The 13,742-nt window shown below is 33.6% G+C and overlaps 1 protein-coding gene across 1 annotated transcript in view; it reads left to right on the top strand.

Moving 5' to 3' along the window:
• The first annotated feature begins 382 nt into the window (after nucleotides 1-382).
• The window catches only part of LOC146530014 (LIM domain only protein 3-like), a 33,429-nt gene continuing 20,069 nt past the window's right edge, over nucleotides 383-13,742 (top strand). Inside the window, exon 1 of the mRNA XM_085200476.1 lies at nucleotides 383-794. The gene's annotated coding sequence lies outside the window, so the exon portion shown is untranslated. The remainder of the gene's footprint in view (nucleotides 795-13,742) is intronic.

Consider the following 13,742-nt stretch of genomic DNA (forward strand, 5'->3'; position numbering starts at 1 on the left):
TGTAAAGAAGATTGGTTTTCTACGGAAAAGGGTGTGGAGGAAGGGGTGGAATCGAATTTAGGTTGATATTCACTGGGAGTGTATAATGTTATTAGTTTTAGATAAAAATGTTATAATAATATGTTAATAGTATAACGAATTCATCTTGCTAATTGAATAAATATGTTATTTTCTAGTATATAATGTTCAATAATAGCAAAAGCATTGATTAATATGAAGGCGTTAAAAATCCCATTTAAAATGATTGTGTAAAGGCTTAAAAGCTGTTGTTAGTGTACGTTTCAAATTAAAGCATTAAAGTGTTCCGACCCCATCATTATATTAGAGTGTTGTTCCTTTCTACCCCGTGCACCGGCGCCCGCCCTCGGCACAGAGCCGATCCAACACCAACGCTCGGCGACTGGCTTTCGGGTTTTACTCGCGTTCGGCTCACTTCGTCGCGAACTTCCACTGAGTGTGTACGTCTCGTTCGTCGCTACGCGCCGCAAACTTTACTCGAGCTCACTCATTAACAACATTCCAATGTTTTCTTAAACTGTTGTAAACTATTTTAATAGACCGACGCGACATTATTTGTAAATTATTACCGCACTCGAGCAAGTAAATTTTGTTGAGCCTTTTTCATTCGTTAGGTCGTAAATCCTTTTCAAAGTGACAGTTGAAGTGGACAAGCAATTTTCGGTTAAGTGTCTAAATTGTAACTGTGATATTGTTTTTTTGTTGTGATTTAAAAGGACATATTGGGAATTAAGTTTCATTGAGAGTGCTTCAGTGAAAAACCAAGAACCCTACAGGTATGCCATAGTCTTTTGTTTTGTTTTTTTTTTTTTCATATTAAAAATATAATTATGTTGTAGAATTTATTGTGTATTTGTACAACTTTCGTAAAAATATAATTCAATGAAATGAACAATCCTATTACAAGAAAATATAAATTAAAATATAGTTAAATATAAATATTTTAATAATATGTCGAATTGAATAACGAAATCACAACATGTCATTTAAAACGATATATATTTGTGTTTCAAGAGATAGTTAGAAATATAATTAATTTAATATCTGGTTTGTTTGTATCATATTTGTGGACTGTTTTTTTAAAGCTACTACAAAAAAAGCTCAACCTCAAAAAAGTCTCTTTAATATTTTCAATTATGGCAATGTAAGAAAATAACAGTTTTTTTGGTTTTCAACAAATTTCATTATAATTTTCATTGCATTTCGTTAGAAATAGCTCCTTAAATAAGTACGTACCTATACATATATGTGTGTAACGTGTGTAGTAGTAGTAAAATTGCAACAGCTGACATGTTAAATAAAAATAAACACAATAATGGCTGTAACTACCAAATACAGATAATAATTGCGTATATATGTGTGTGTATATGTTCTTTTAAATATTATATATGTAGGTACGTACATAATTGACAGCAAAATGTTCAGCCAATTCATTAAAACATCCATTTTGTAGCATTATTGTTGCATGCAGTTCTTGATAGTGACATATTTTTTATATTTAAGAACCGATTAAAATAAAATAAACACTAAATGTTATGGAATCTTGACAAAATAAAATAGTGAAAACTGCATTTAAATCGGCTAAGCCATTTCTGAGATTAGCCTAAACAAACGCACAGAGAAACAGTAAAAAAAAAATATAAATCATTGTTTTGCCCCAAAATTACGGATACAGGGAGTTACAGTTTTATTATACGAGTATGTATAGACTATTTAATATACGCTACAATTATGTTACAAGTAAGTAATTATAATATTAAAATTAACAGTTTCCAGAAATGCTTTTTTTTTTTTAAAAAATTCTATTAAGTCTACACTACACATAAATCACTACACATAAATTAGTCTTATAAACCTCTATATATATGATAACTTAATGTATATTGCTAAAGCATTATTCCAGTAAATATTTTATCTAAACTCCTTGGTAAATATTATGACGACACCATTACTTTGTCACACGCTTACAAGCGAAAAAAACGAAAAAGCAACACTGTAGTGGATTAGGAACGTTGTATGCGCTCTCATGGCTCCGCATAATGACCCGCCACGCCCGTCGCTTGTTATTTTAATTGTTGTGTCTTAATTAAACTTTGTTCTTAGCCTCCCACTCTGCCCCCCCCACTCGAGAGCAGCTGAAATCACTTAAAATTCAACCTATTTATACTCTGCAGCAGGACAAAACCATTAGAGATAAGCAGCTTTAATGCTTTTACTTCGTTATTACATCCACCGATCGATACTATAAAATAATAACATGTTTCGTATTTCATATGACAAAGTGACAATACTTATCCACGCTTTTAATTAAAATACCACTTATCATAAAATTAATGATGTACTTATAATTTATAACGATAACAGTTTTATCGCAGTAATATAATAAGTAGAACATTTTATCTCACTAATAAGTCTGTAAGTAATTAGATGGAGCCGTCCTGTTTGTTTTTTTTTCGTCATTAAATAGTGATGTAATCACTATTAATTAGTGTAGTTGTATTGTATTGTTTTTAATAACATAATAATTTAATATGCTCTAATTAATGAAATGGTTGATTAGAATAGTTTAATTAAACGACAAATAGTTTATTGTTTAAAATATATTGTTAATTCATTATTTTTTTCGAACAATGAAAGTATTTGGCTTTAATATTAAGAAAAATGATGCCTGACTATATCATTTATCAACATATGATGTATCCGGATCTCGAACGTGGAATGTCCTGGCGAAAGTAGTCGAACGTGTGGCGTTTACTTAATATTAAAAGCTTACGAATTTTCAATATAAACACGTTTTGAACCGCCATCTATACAAATGTGATTTAATTAGGTTCCGTATTGTGTCGCAATTATAATTGATTCCATTAAGTAAGCTTCGTCTATAATTGAAAGTAGACAGTTTCTGCACAAGAGGGTAAGGTAATTACAAGATCCAATTTAGAATTGCCAACTCTACACTTTGCTGTTAGTTTGAAACAAAAGCTTAATTAATTAAGTCGAGAACAATTTAGTTCAGTAATATTCTCAGCAATTACGCGAAATTCGATGTGTTTTGTAGCGTCGGTAATTACCGAGTCTCGGATCAGATTGTAACCAACACTAATATTGTACACATCCATTAATTAATTAAAGAGCGAACGCTACAGAACTAATTGGAAAATCTAATAATTAATTAAGAAGCTTGAAACTGTCGCTAATTATAATTATTTTTAATTAGGCCGTATTTTAATTAGTTTATTGTTTGTTTTTATTTGTGGAAAAAGTATGATGGGATTTTTTTTATTGTTTGGGAACGTTTCCAAGTGATTGCATAGTTTTCTATTTGTGGTTTCAATTAATTTCATATAATTAAATAATTAAAGAAAATTATATATAACTATTGGAAGTATAATTCCTATATATTTCAACTGTATCAACAGCTTTAAAAACTTTATCTAACAAAGAAAGACATTTCTTTTTGTTTCACGCTGTTCATCGCATATAGCAGGGTAGGCAGAGGGGTCCTACCTAGTGTTGAGATTCCGTTTCCCATTTTCAATCGAATTTTTGAGGCATTGCGTGTTGAGTGGCGGAACCCAACGCCGCGTTTTGCCTTATTGCGGTAGCAGACGGCGTACAGGCATACGTGTGCGATTGTAAACACGTCAGTTGTGGCTTCGATTCCCACTCGGTGGAATGACAATTCAATAGTTTCATTCTACTCAGGGTTATTATAACATTTTAGTGTAATTAATAAAATATAACAATAATTTTTGGCAGGACCAACCACCAAGCCACAACAATCTTTGTAGTCCAGCGGGTGAATATGAAATGATGTTTATTTAATTTATATAAAAAAAAAACTAATATGAAACATGTTATATGTATATACCTGATGGAACACATGTGGTATTAAAAATGTTAAGTGACAATGTTAACGAACAGGTAGGTACTTTAGTTCAGCTGTCAAATCCGGGAAAGGGTTAGTTGTCAATTTAAATGTATAGGTTGTGATAAATCAGCGGCGCGGCAGTGTCAGTGAGATGGGATAGGTAGGCGCGAGTAACGAGACATATAATCCAGGAGTGTACGATATACCTAACGTGACCAGACGTCCTGTTTTTAATGGGACTGTCCCATTTTTTTCCTTGTGTGTCCCGGTGTCCCGAAACATGATACCGGGACGTAGTAAATGTCCCGTTTTGTTAGAATGCCGAATGGCATGTAAGTTTGGTCGGTCGAAACAGTTTTTCTGTGATTATCGCAGTACGTTTTCAATAAGCAGTGGTATTGAACTATTTTGACGAACGAAAGCCACCTTCCAGTATCCCGTTTTGAGACGACCGAAAAATGGTCACATTAGGTATACCCCCAATTAGCGCGTGCGCGTGCGCGGGAGCGAGTGGCGGCCACCACCTCCTGGACCGGACACCGCGTGCGCGCGCTTGTTACGCTCCCGTCTCGTTAAGAGAATTGTTTGTTCGAGTATGTAAAAATGTGTTTATTTGCACGTACGCTCCAGGCTAAAAAATATATGAAAAGACCCTTTTAAGACTTTTAATGATTTCCCGGCAAAGGGAAATTGGGTTAGTTATTTTCCCCGGGGTTGCCCCTCGTTAAGTTTTAATGGGGTAGCAGCTACGGCGTAATCAAACGTGCTTATTTAAGTTAACGACGTTTACAGGTTTGTATACTTTGTCGTCATTGGAAGTTACTTAAAAGCGGTGCCAAGAGAGCCTGCCTTTGTTATGCTTATCTTCGCAAATTATATTTTTTAATGAAAAATATAAAATTATACAAAAGTAACGGGAACTGTTTTTTCATAGAGTTAATTAAGAGAGTTATCAGAATACAACGCCTAAGGAACATGTTAATCAGCTACAAGCTAGAAACAGAGGGCTTCCGTTGCGGCCAGTGGCAAGTCCCTGTATAGGCAGAACGCCTAATTAATCTCCAGTAAAATGTCGACGTCGCTTGTTTTTGCCAGGAACTGGGTTCATTAGAGCGACGAGGCATGTTGATTACATTCTGTTGCGCTTATTAACGCAAACTCTCATTAGGGGCACTATTGTTGTAATTAAACAAGCATCCACGTTTTGGATCAAACGCCATTTCGGAACAAACTGGCCCTTATCCAGTGGTAATACTGCTGAAAACTTCTAATCGCTACCAGCGAGAGAACTGTGTGAATTTAATTAACGATGGTTATATAGAATGGGGGCCGTTCTTGTGGTGTTCTCTATCTGACATAATTCTATTGTTACCTATGTTATCTATGTTATAAAAACGTCGAGATTTGTTTGGTAGTGAGTTACACAATTACGCAGGCACTTGGTCCGGGGCTCTAGCAGTATGTGTCGTCGGGTGTGAGTTTAATTGGACGCGGAGGGCCGTCGTCGGCGCGGCGCGGACCGGCTCTCGCTGCCACCCTAACACTTCTAATTGGCTCACAAGCACTGGCGGGAGCCCCTTTCACTAAAATATTTTCTCATTGTCATCATTCTACAAAAGCTTCCTGTTTTCTGATATGAAATTTGTTATATAACTTTGTAAAATACATTTTAAAAAATACATTTTGTGTTTCCTTACATTGATGGAAATAAATTATCTTAATATAGGTAATTAATGAATGCTTAAATTTAAACCACTTTGAGCGTGAACTTTTGTGAGAGCCTGAAGAATTACTTATATTGTATTACTATAGTTAAATTATTGACAGCATGTTTGTTATTTATACTAAAAAACGGTGAAGTGCAAGTTGGACTAAAACGAAGACTCGACCACCGAGACTTCAGTATAAATCTCAAGAAATTAGGTCAACGGGAAGTTAAGTTTACAATTATAAATTTGTATTGTTTTTTTATCTGTAATATAACATCAAAAATATAAGCTTAGTTAACCGACATGTCAAATGTATATCTAACACAGAAACCAATATAATATAACCTTAAGTAACAAAAACTACAATGTTATTACGAAGAGACAAAATGAAAATTCGCAAAGCCAGGCAAACAGACAACGAAAAGCTATGAAGATTCACCGTGTATTGTATGGGATCAAACATTTTAAAGAATAAAACACAATATTTTCGCTCCATAGAACATGAAGTACGAGCTGAAGTGGGGATAACAATTTGTAGAGTCGGAATGGACTGCGAACACGGCGCTTCGATCCCGCATCGCTTCAATCGAGAGCGACGTGTCGGCAGTCGGCACAATTCACAGGCCGGATATGAGCGGCTATTTAATTTCCGCACCATCAATGATCGTTTGTGGATCCCACTTATCTGTTTTTAAATTATAAATATTAGTAATGTACTTTTAAAAAAAGATATTTATCGACTAATATATTATTTTATTATAAAACAATAATAAATAATATATAAAGTATAAAATATTCTTTATTCAAATGACTATTACAAGCACTTTTGAATCGTCGAATGAACGTATAGAAAAAACCTACCACCGCACCGGTTCGGAAGGCAGTTCTGCTGAGAAGAGCCGGCAAGAAACTCAACAGTTGCTCTTTTCAAAGTCAATGGTATACTTAGTTTAATTATTAACACACAATAAAAACATACATTTAAAGTTAATGTAGTGATTATAAAATAAATAAATAAATTAAATATATTGTATATCTACATAAAGTGGGTTTCGCATTTAAATATCAAACCCATTAAGTTTTATTGTCTTATAACACAGCGCTAGCTGCTTCATTGACCTTTATTGGCCTTAAATAAACATCAAGTTACTGTTTATGTTCCTCGTAATAGTTATTTAAATGAGGTGACTTACATAATTACTTGTTTACAAATATTATAAGTATTGTAAATATATAATAATATGTGTTTACTTAATATAAAATACTCATTTTATTAGAAACATATTAAAAAAAAAAGAATTTACTATTATTTTCAAATATTTTGTCGTTTTTTATAATCTGATGAACAACCACCACTATACATTAGGCCTGATGTCTTAAAAGAGCAGCAGTTAGGATAGGTCATGAGCGGTTGCTTACTGACGCTCTCCCTTCCTGCTACTCTCAAGATCAATTATAGTAGCTCGATGTTAAAATAATATAACATACTGTGTGTGTAATATAGTAGTTGTCGTATATCATATATCGTGGCAAATAATACAGAGAGAGATCTAATAGAGAAAAATAAAGAGAGATCAAAATATTCCATCATAATTAGAATTATGTTAACGCAAATAAGTGTTAAATTACCTAATTTTCTTTCAAATGTGAAATAAATCAAATTAATAAAAGAAACATGGTCACCTGGGAACAAGTTAGGATAAATATTAAATATAAAATTCTATAGTAGCTTTTAAAATTCAATTCATTCTCGAGTATTACATTTCTTTGCAGATTCCCGCCAAAGCGGCGCGGACAATCTGTCTTGCCCGATAACAATCTATAGGTGGCTAGCAATATGGGATGGGCGAAATGTTTCGTACTACATATTTAAATATTTTTTTATTAGCTATAATGTCATTACATATTTTAATATGCTTATATACATGTCAAATATTAATATTTATAACTAAGTAATAGCGGCGTTGGGTTCCGCCACTTAATACGCAATGCCTCATGAATTCGGCGGAAAGTGTGCAACGGAAGTATCTTATGACTATGTTCCCAGGTTCCCTCTTCCTACCTTGCTACGTGCAGCATACAGCATGAAGCATTTTATTATTGAAGACATTTTTTTATTTCATGTAGAGAATATAAGCTCAATGAAAAATGAAAATGAAATAATAAAAGTCTTTTTATGTTGAATGAATTTTAATTATGTAAAATTTTCATTTGTTACTAATTTCATCTATACTAAAGTGTTTCTAATACACAAGCTTAATACGAATGCACAACCGCTATCATATAACACATTTAATTATGAAAAAAAATTTTCTATTTACTTATTGTTTTTTAATTAGGTATTTGATAAGTACCTACCTATACCTAAAGACATTCGTATAGAGATCCACCTAATAAGGTATTATATTAATTTCGGTATATAATAGTAATTGAAGATTTTCAATTACTATTATAATATACCGAAATATAATACATTCTTGCGAAAGTTAAAGGTAGTCTTATGTTTTGAGTGACAAAAGCAATTTTATTCTCGACTGCCCCCCGGTCCGCCCCCCGCGGACCGATCAGGCCTTATCCAAATTGGATCTTGAATAATAAAGAATCGGCCCGATTGGATTTTATTCCTTAAATTCAATTAGCACACGAGGGTCGTGTGTGACTGCAGACGAAAGATAGAGGCACATTATCGTATTAAAAGGGATCTCGCACGGGTTTATTTTGTTGGAAGGGAGACTTACCCTAACCGTAATATCGCACTAACTTATTATAATCCACTTTAGTGCATATTTTTTGTGTTACATTGTTTTTTTTTTTATATTAGCTTTATTTATGTGGATTTATGTGATATCAACAAAATTTTAAAAAAAGGCTAAAATATGCTTACACCTAAAATGTTCTAACACGTAAAAATTTAGGTTCTTTATAATAACAAAATAAATAAATAAATGAAAATGTCAAAATTTATTTTAATTTAATTAAACCATCTGTCATCGTTGATAGATCTGAAAAAGACATATTTTGTCTTACTTATTAAAATGCGTTTATTAGGTCGAGCTGTAACAACTAATAAAATCTGAAAATCTAAATTAAACCACCAGTTATACACTCCTCCACCTCGTTGGAATGATGATGAAGCCAGGACATGAATATTAGAAATCTTCAGAGGTTACTAGTAAACCACTAGGCTTAGGCTCATACAATTTATTCGAGCACTATAAAAAACACGATTTTCTACACTGAATCATAAAAGCGCTATAGAATTATAGTGCTTTTTTATTATTTTTTGAACAATATATCAAAAAAATATTATCATCAATATTAATATGTTTAATTACATTATGTTTCAGTTCTCTTTAATTGAATCTGCATGCTTCTTTGCAAATGAATATAACATTTTTGCCTCCATAGTTACGCATGGGAGAAATATAAGAAAAAAATTAAATATACTTTTGCTGTTTTTATACATTAATTCACAGTATATGCTAATTAAATGTTTTATTTATGTAATTAATTTATAGTCTTTTTTAAATACAATTTCTTTTTAATACTATATTTTATTATGTGTTTTTAATTGATAATTTGTAATCCTATTGTACGGTGTTGTCGGTCGTTATAATGTAAATGAATTTCATATACATAATTTTATATGCTTTAATTTTATATTCCTTTAGATTTATTATCTGTTTGTATTTCTGATGAATAATAATAAAAATCAATTTTTAGTACTGTCATATCTACGTAATGATTATTAATAGCATATTTTACAAAGTTTTGGAGATACAATGGCGAGCTTGACTAAAAGCGTGCGTACATTATAGATATCTCGACGCGAGTTTTCCTCAGCACGGTGCGCGGCGCAACCTTAAAAGCAATATCCGGCACAGCGCGCACCGCCCGGAAATGAATCGGAAACAGCGGTGTATTAAGCCGCAGGTAGCAGCCCTTCAATTTATAAACGCTCGTGGCCACAATGTAGCCTTCTGCTGTGACGCTGCCGCCACGCTTCAATGTTCTGATTTCTCTGATATCCGGGATGGTTAATTTGTAACTCACACGTATAGATTACTCTATTTGCGTATGTGGGTACACAGCTTCACGCTGTATCCCTGACGCAGCAGGGTAGGTAGAAGGATCCTAGTGTTAAGATACTCCGCTCCCCACCTTCCGCCGAAATCTGGTGTGTTGAATAGCGGAACTCAACGGCGCGCTGTGCCTTGACACTAGAGCGAAGAAATCAAATTATACATTTAAATAAATATTTTATTTCCTCGAGTGGCTACCCCTACACTTCTACGATATAATATATGTATAAATTAGGTGTGTTCCTAAATTGTACATTTTCAATAAATATGGAGGTCTTATTTTCGGCCGAGCTCCGAGTATATCTAAAATTATATTCCCTCGGCCTGAACTAACACTGGAATGAAATAAAGTCCGCAAACAAAAGTTTGCAAACCCAATATGATTTGGCGCGTCGGTAAACATCGGCGGCATCCCGGTGATATCGCAAACGAATAACATTAAACTTTGTATGGATTGAATGTAGAAAACCAATTTCGGTGCTCGGCGAGTGCGAGCCAATAGGATGAGGGTGTCAGAACGCTTTGACAGCTCTCTGATTGAAAAATACGGAAGCCTGTTTATGGAGCAAGTGAGCTCTAGTTCGCGGGCCGCCTGTACGCCTGCACGCCTGGAGGAGCGCTTCTCATTTCCAGCTCATCTATTTGCTTAAAGGCTTAAAAATATAAACAGTCTATATTTTCGATGAGACTTAGAATATTTTGTTTGTAATTTTTAGAGACTACGTATGTAACAAGAATTCTGTCTTAAGCTTACTCTTTAGAAATAGAATGATTGATATCTAGTGCTTGTTTTTATCTTTAAAGACGTAAAAAGCACAGATATAAGCTAAGTAATTTTGTTTTTACAGCACAGTAACGTGCGTAACTCGCTTTAATAGATTGTATTTATCATTTATTTCATGAAATATACCTGTAATTAAACGAGTAATATTCATTACCGCTTTTGAAACAATGTCAGTGCAATTAACTGCTTGCCTCAATCTAGTAATTGTTATTAAATATATTTAATAGGCCGTCGAGGCGCAGCGGTAACCAAGCAGAACGCAGCCTATAGTTCTGCCACTCACTGAAAAGTCAGAAAGCTGACAACGGAGTATAATTACTAGTAGGAGGTTTTAAAAAAAATAAAATATATTTTTTTATGTTAATATTTTTTTCTGATGGGCTATTTAAGTTTTGAGAACCGTAGAAGTAACATTATATAAAGCTAATTGTAATTTTATGGACATATGATTTTTTAATATAACTTTTAATATAGAAAGAATATGGTTTTAGTTTAAAGCGCTTCTATATAAATTTATATATACTCAAATTGCATTATAATTGGTATATTGTTATTTTTTTCTGAACTTACACTTTTTGTGTTGCATTTTAAACCAGAGCCCGGACCTGCTTAGTATCGATTTCGGTACATATAGAATTACTCGAATTCGCGTTATGAAATATCTCATAAACAGGCACGCCGACCCTCGCATCGATATATCACAAATTTGGACATCAGCACTCTGCTATTGGAATTCTGCAGATGATTTTCCTTCAGAATTTATACGAACGGCGGAACGAGCCAATCGTGGCGAGGATTTCGGGATGGGATATGAGCTCAGCGATTCATTTAAAACGGCGAAATTAAATGTCTAGGAGATTACAGTGGGACCATTTGGGAATCACTTAGAGATAACTAAGACATATATTGAACTGCTTTAGCAAATTTTTATTGAACATTAAACCTTTTTTTGAACTTAGTTCATTAAAAGTTTTATCTATCCGTATGGGTTTTAAGGTTGGTAATAAATGTAAGTAATGATATAAGTATATCATTAATAACATATTACGTAATATTATTTATATTACATTACCTACTAGTAACTAAAAGTTCTAGAGTATTTATCTTGATATTTACTGCAATAAGTTTTATATGATTAAGAAGGCACGATTATTCATAATGTAACAGAAAACTTAGTATGCAATTAATAAAAATATTATATTTTATCTAGCTTCATGCTGTATCCCGAATATAGCATCCCTCCCTACCCAGGCAGGGGGAACCTGGGAACTTGTAAAGACAACACTTTCCGCCGAATTCTCGAGACATTGCGTGTTAAGTCACGGTACTCAACCTGCGTTTTACTTTGTTACCAGAGCCAGGAAATTAAAAATACTAAATATTTAATTTCTTCAAGTGGGAATTGAACCCACAACCTGCCGTGTTTACACCTTATGGCCCTGCGCCACGACTGGCTTCTCTGCGCAGCGACTGGCCTCGTACAATATAATATAATAATTAACAAAAACTTAATAGCATTATTTAAAATTGAAAAGTTTAATTTATTTTGCAGTCGTTCATGGAACTCTATTGTGTTCAATCGAATCACTTCTTAATTACAAATCGAGTGAGTATTTAATTAAAAAGTTTCCGCACGCGAGTAATTCCTTATTCCATGTATACGAGATTGAGTCAGCTTCGAATCCGTTTCGTGGAGCCGTCGACATTCGACAAGGGTTTTTAATTGAACGCCGACCCATTGTGCTCGTTAAAGCGATTCGGAGTTAATCACTGCGTTTTTTTGTACGGTAATGGAAGAAAGTAATTATCAATTAACTACTCGATAATGGATTGTGGCCGCTTATATCCGACGTTATATATATAGAGTACTAATGGAACCACTTTCGTGATTATGTTTTTATTAAAATGTTTAAGTTCTAAGTGCACTTGTTTTAGGTATATTTAATAATTTATATTTAATTATATATCTATATTTATTTGTATATTATATATCTATATTGTATTCACATAGTAGGGTAGCAGAGAAACTGGGATCCTAGTGTTTAGACACTCCGTTCCCATTAAGATATTTCGGTTTCCCACTTTCCGCCTAATTCCAAAGGCATTGCGTGTTAAGTGGCAGAACTCAACACCGCGCTTTGCCTCGTTACCAGAGCGAGGAAATGTAAATATTAAATATTTCATTTGCTCGAGTGGGAATCGAACCTACATCCTGTCGCATTCACACTTCCACACTGCCTCTGCGCCACGACTGGTCTCATAAATATATTAACTATTAATAAATAATAGTTGTTTTTACATGTTTTTTGGGTGCGGTGATAGCTAGCGTGTTCACACGGCGCATTCTGGAAACGAGAGGTGCGTCGGTTGTTGACGTGATATTGTGCCGTGAATTAGCATTGTAAATGCAATCACAGGTGTCAGCCAGCCACTAGCTCGTCGAATTTATGCGTCTTCCGCTCCGAGCGTTGCAATACAACAAATTATTTCACATAAGTAATGATAACCATCTAGCATTCGCTCTCCTAGCTGTGTTAAGTAGTTTTGTAGTAATTTGTTGTTTAATTTTTTTAAATAGATTTTTAAATTTGTGAGTATTATATTATGGAAACCTAGAAAAACCTAGTGTTTAAACATTCCGTTCTCGATTATCCGCTGAATTCTGGAGGCATTTCCTGATGCGTGACAGGACTCAACGGAGCGCTTTGCCTCGACACCAGAGAAGAAATGAATATATAAATTTAAATAAATAGTTTATTTCCTAGAAGGGGATCAAACTCACAACCAGCTGCGATTGCAGTCGCACACTTGTGCCTTGTGCATGTGCTAGATCAATAATGACGACGAAATAGTACGTTTTAGTAGAAATATCAACTAATTTGATGATATTCTGATGAGATTTCGCACAATGTACAATTTATGGATTCATCCACAAATTTACAAGAACTCGTGTAATAAATTTTCGAATCTCATCGTGTCCATTTTTAAAAGATTGGCTCATTTATAAGCCAATTTCTGTGCTACATACATACAGGCGGGTAATCGATTTTTTTTATCTCGAAACATTAATATTCATTTTCTGAATTGTATAGTGATGAAGACTTGAAGAGTAATGGAAAATACACGGTAACCGCCTAAAGACCGTATACTTAGCTTATTACATATGTATGAATTGTTTAATTAAAAAAAAAAATAAACAAATGCACTAAAATCCATATTTTTTTCCTGATTCCTTAACTAGTAAAGTTTACTCAATTTAATTCTGTTCCTTTTGATGT

This window comes from Heliconius melpomene, chromosome 17 (genome assembly GCF_056956725.1).
Source record: "Heliconius melpomene rosina isolate 202511_hmr_F chromosome 17, ASM5695672v1, whole genome shotgun sequence".
NCBI classification, from domain to species: Eukaryota; Metazoa; Arthropoda; class Insecta; order Lepidoptera; family Nymphalidae; genus Heliconius; species Heliconius melpomene.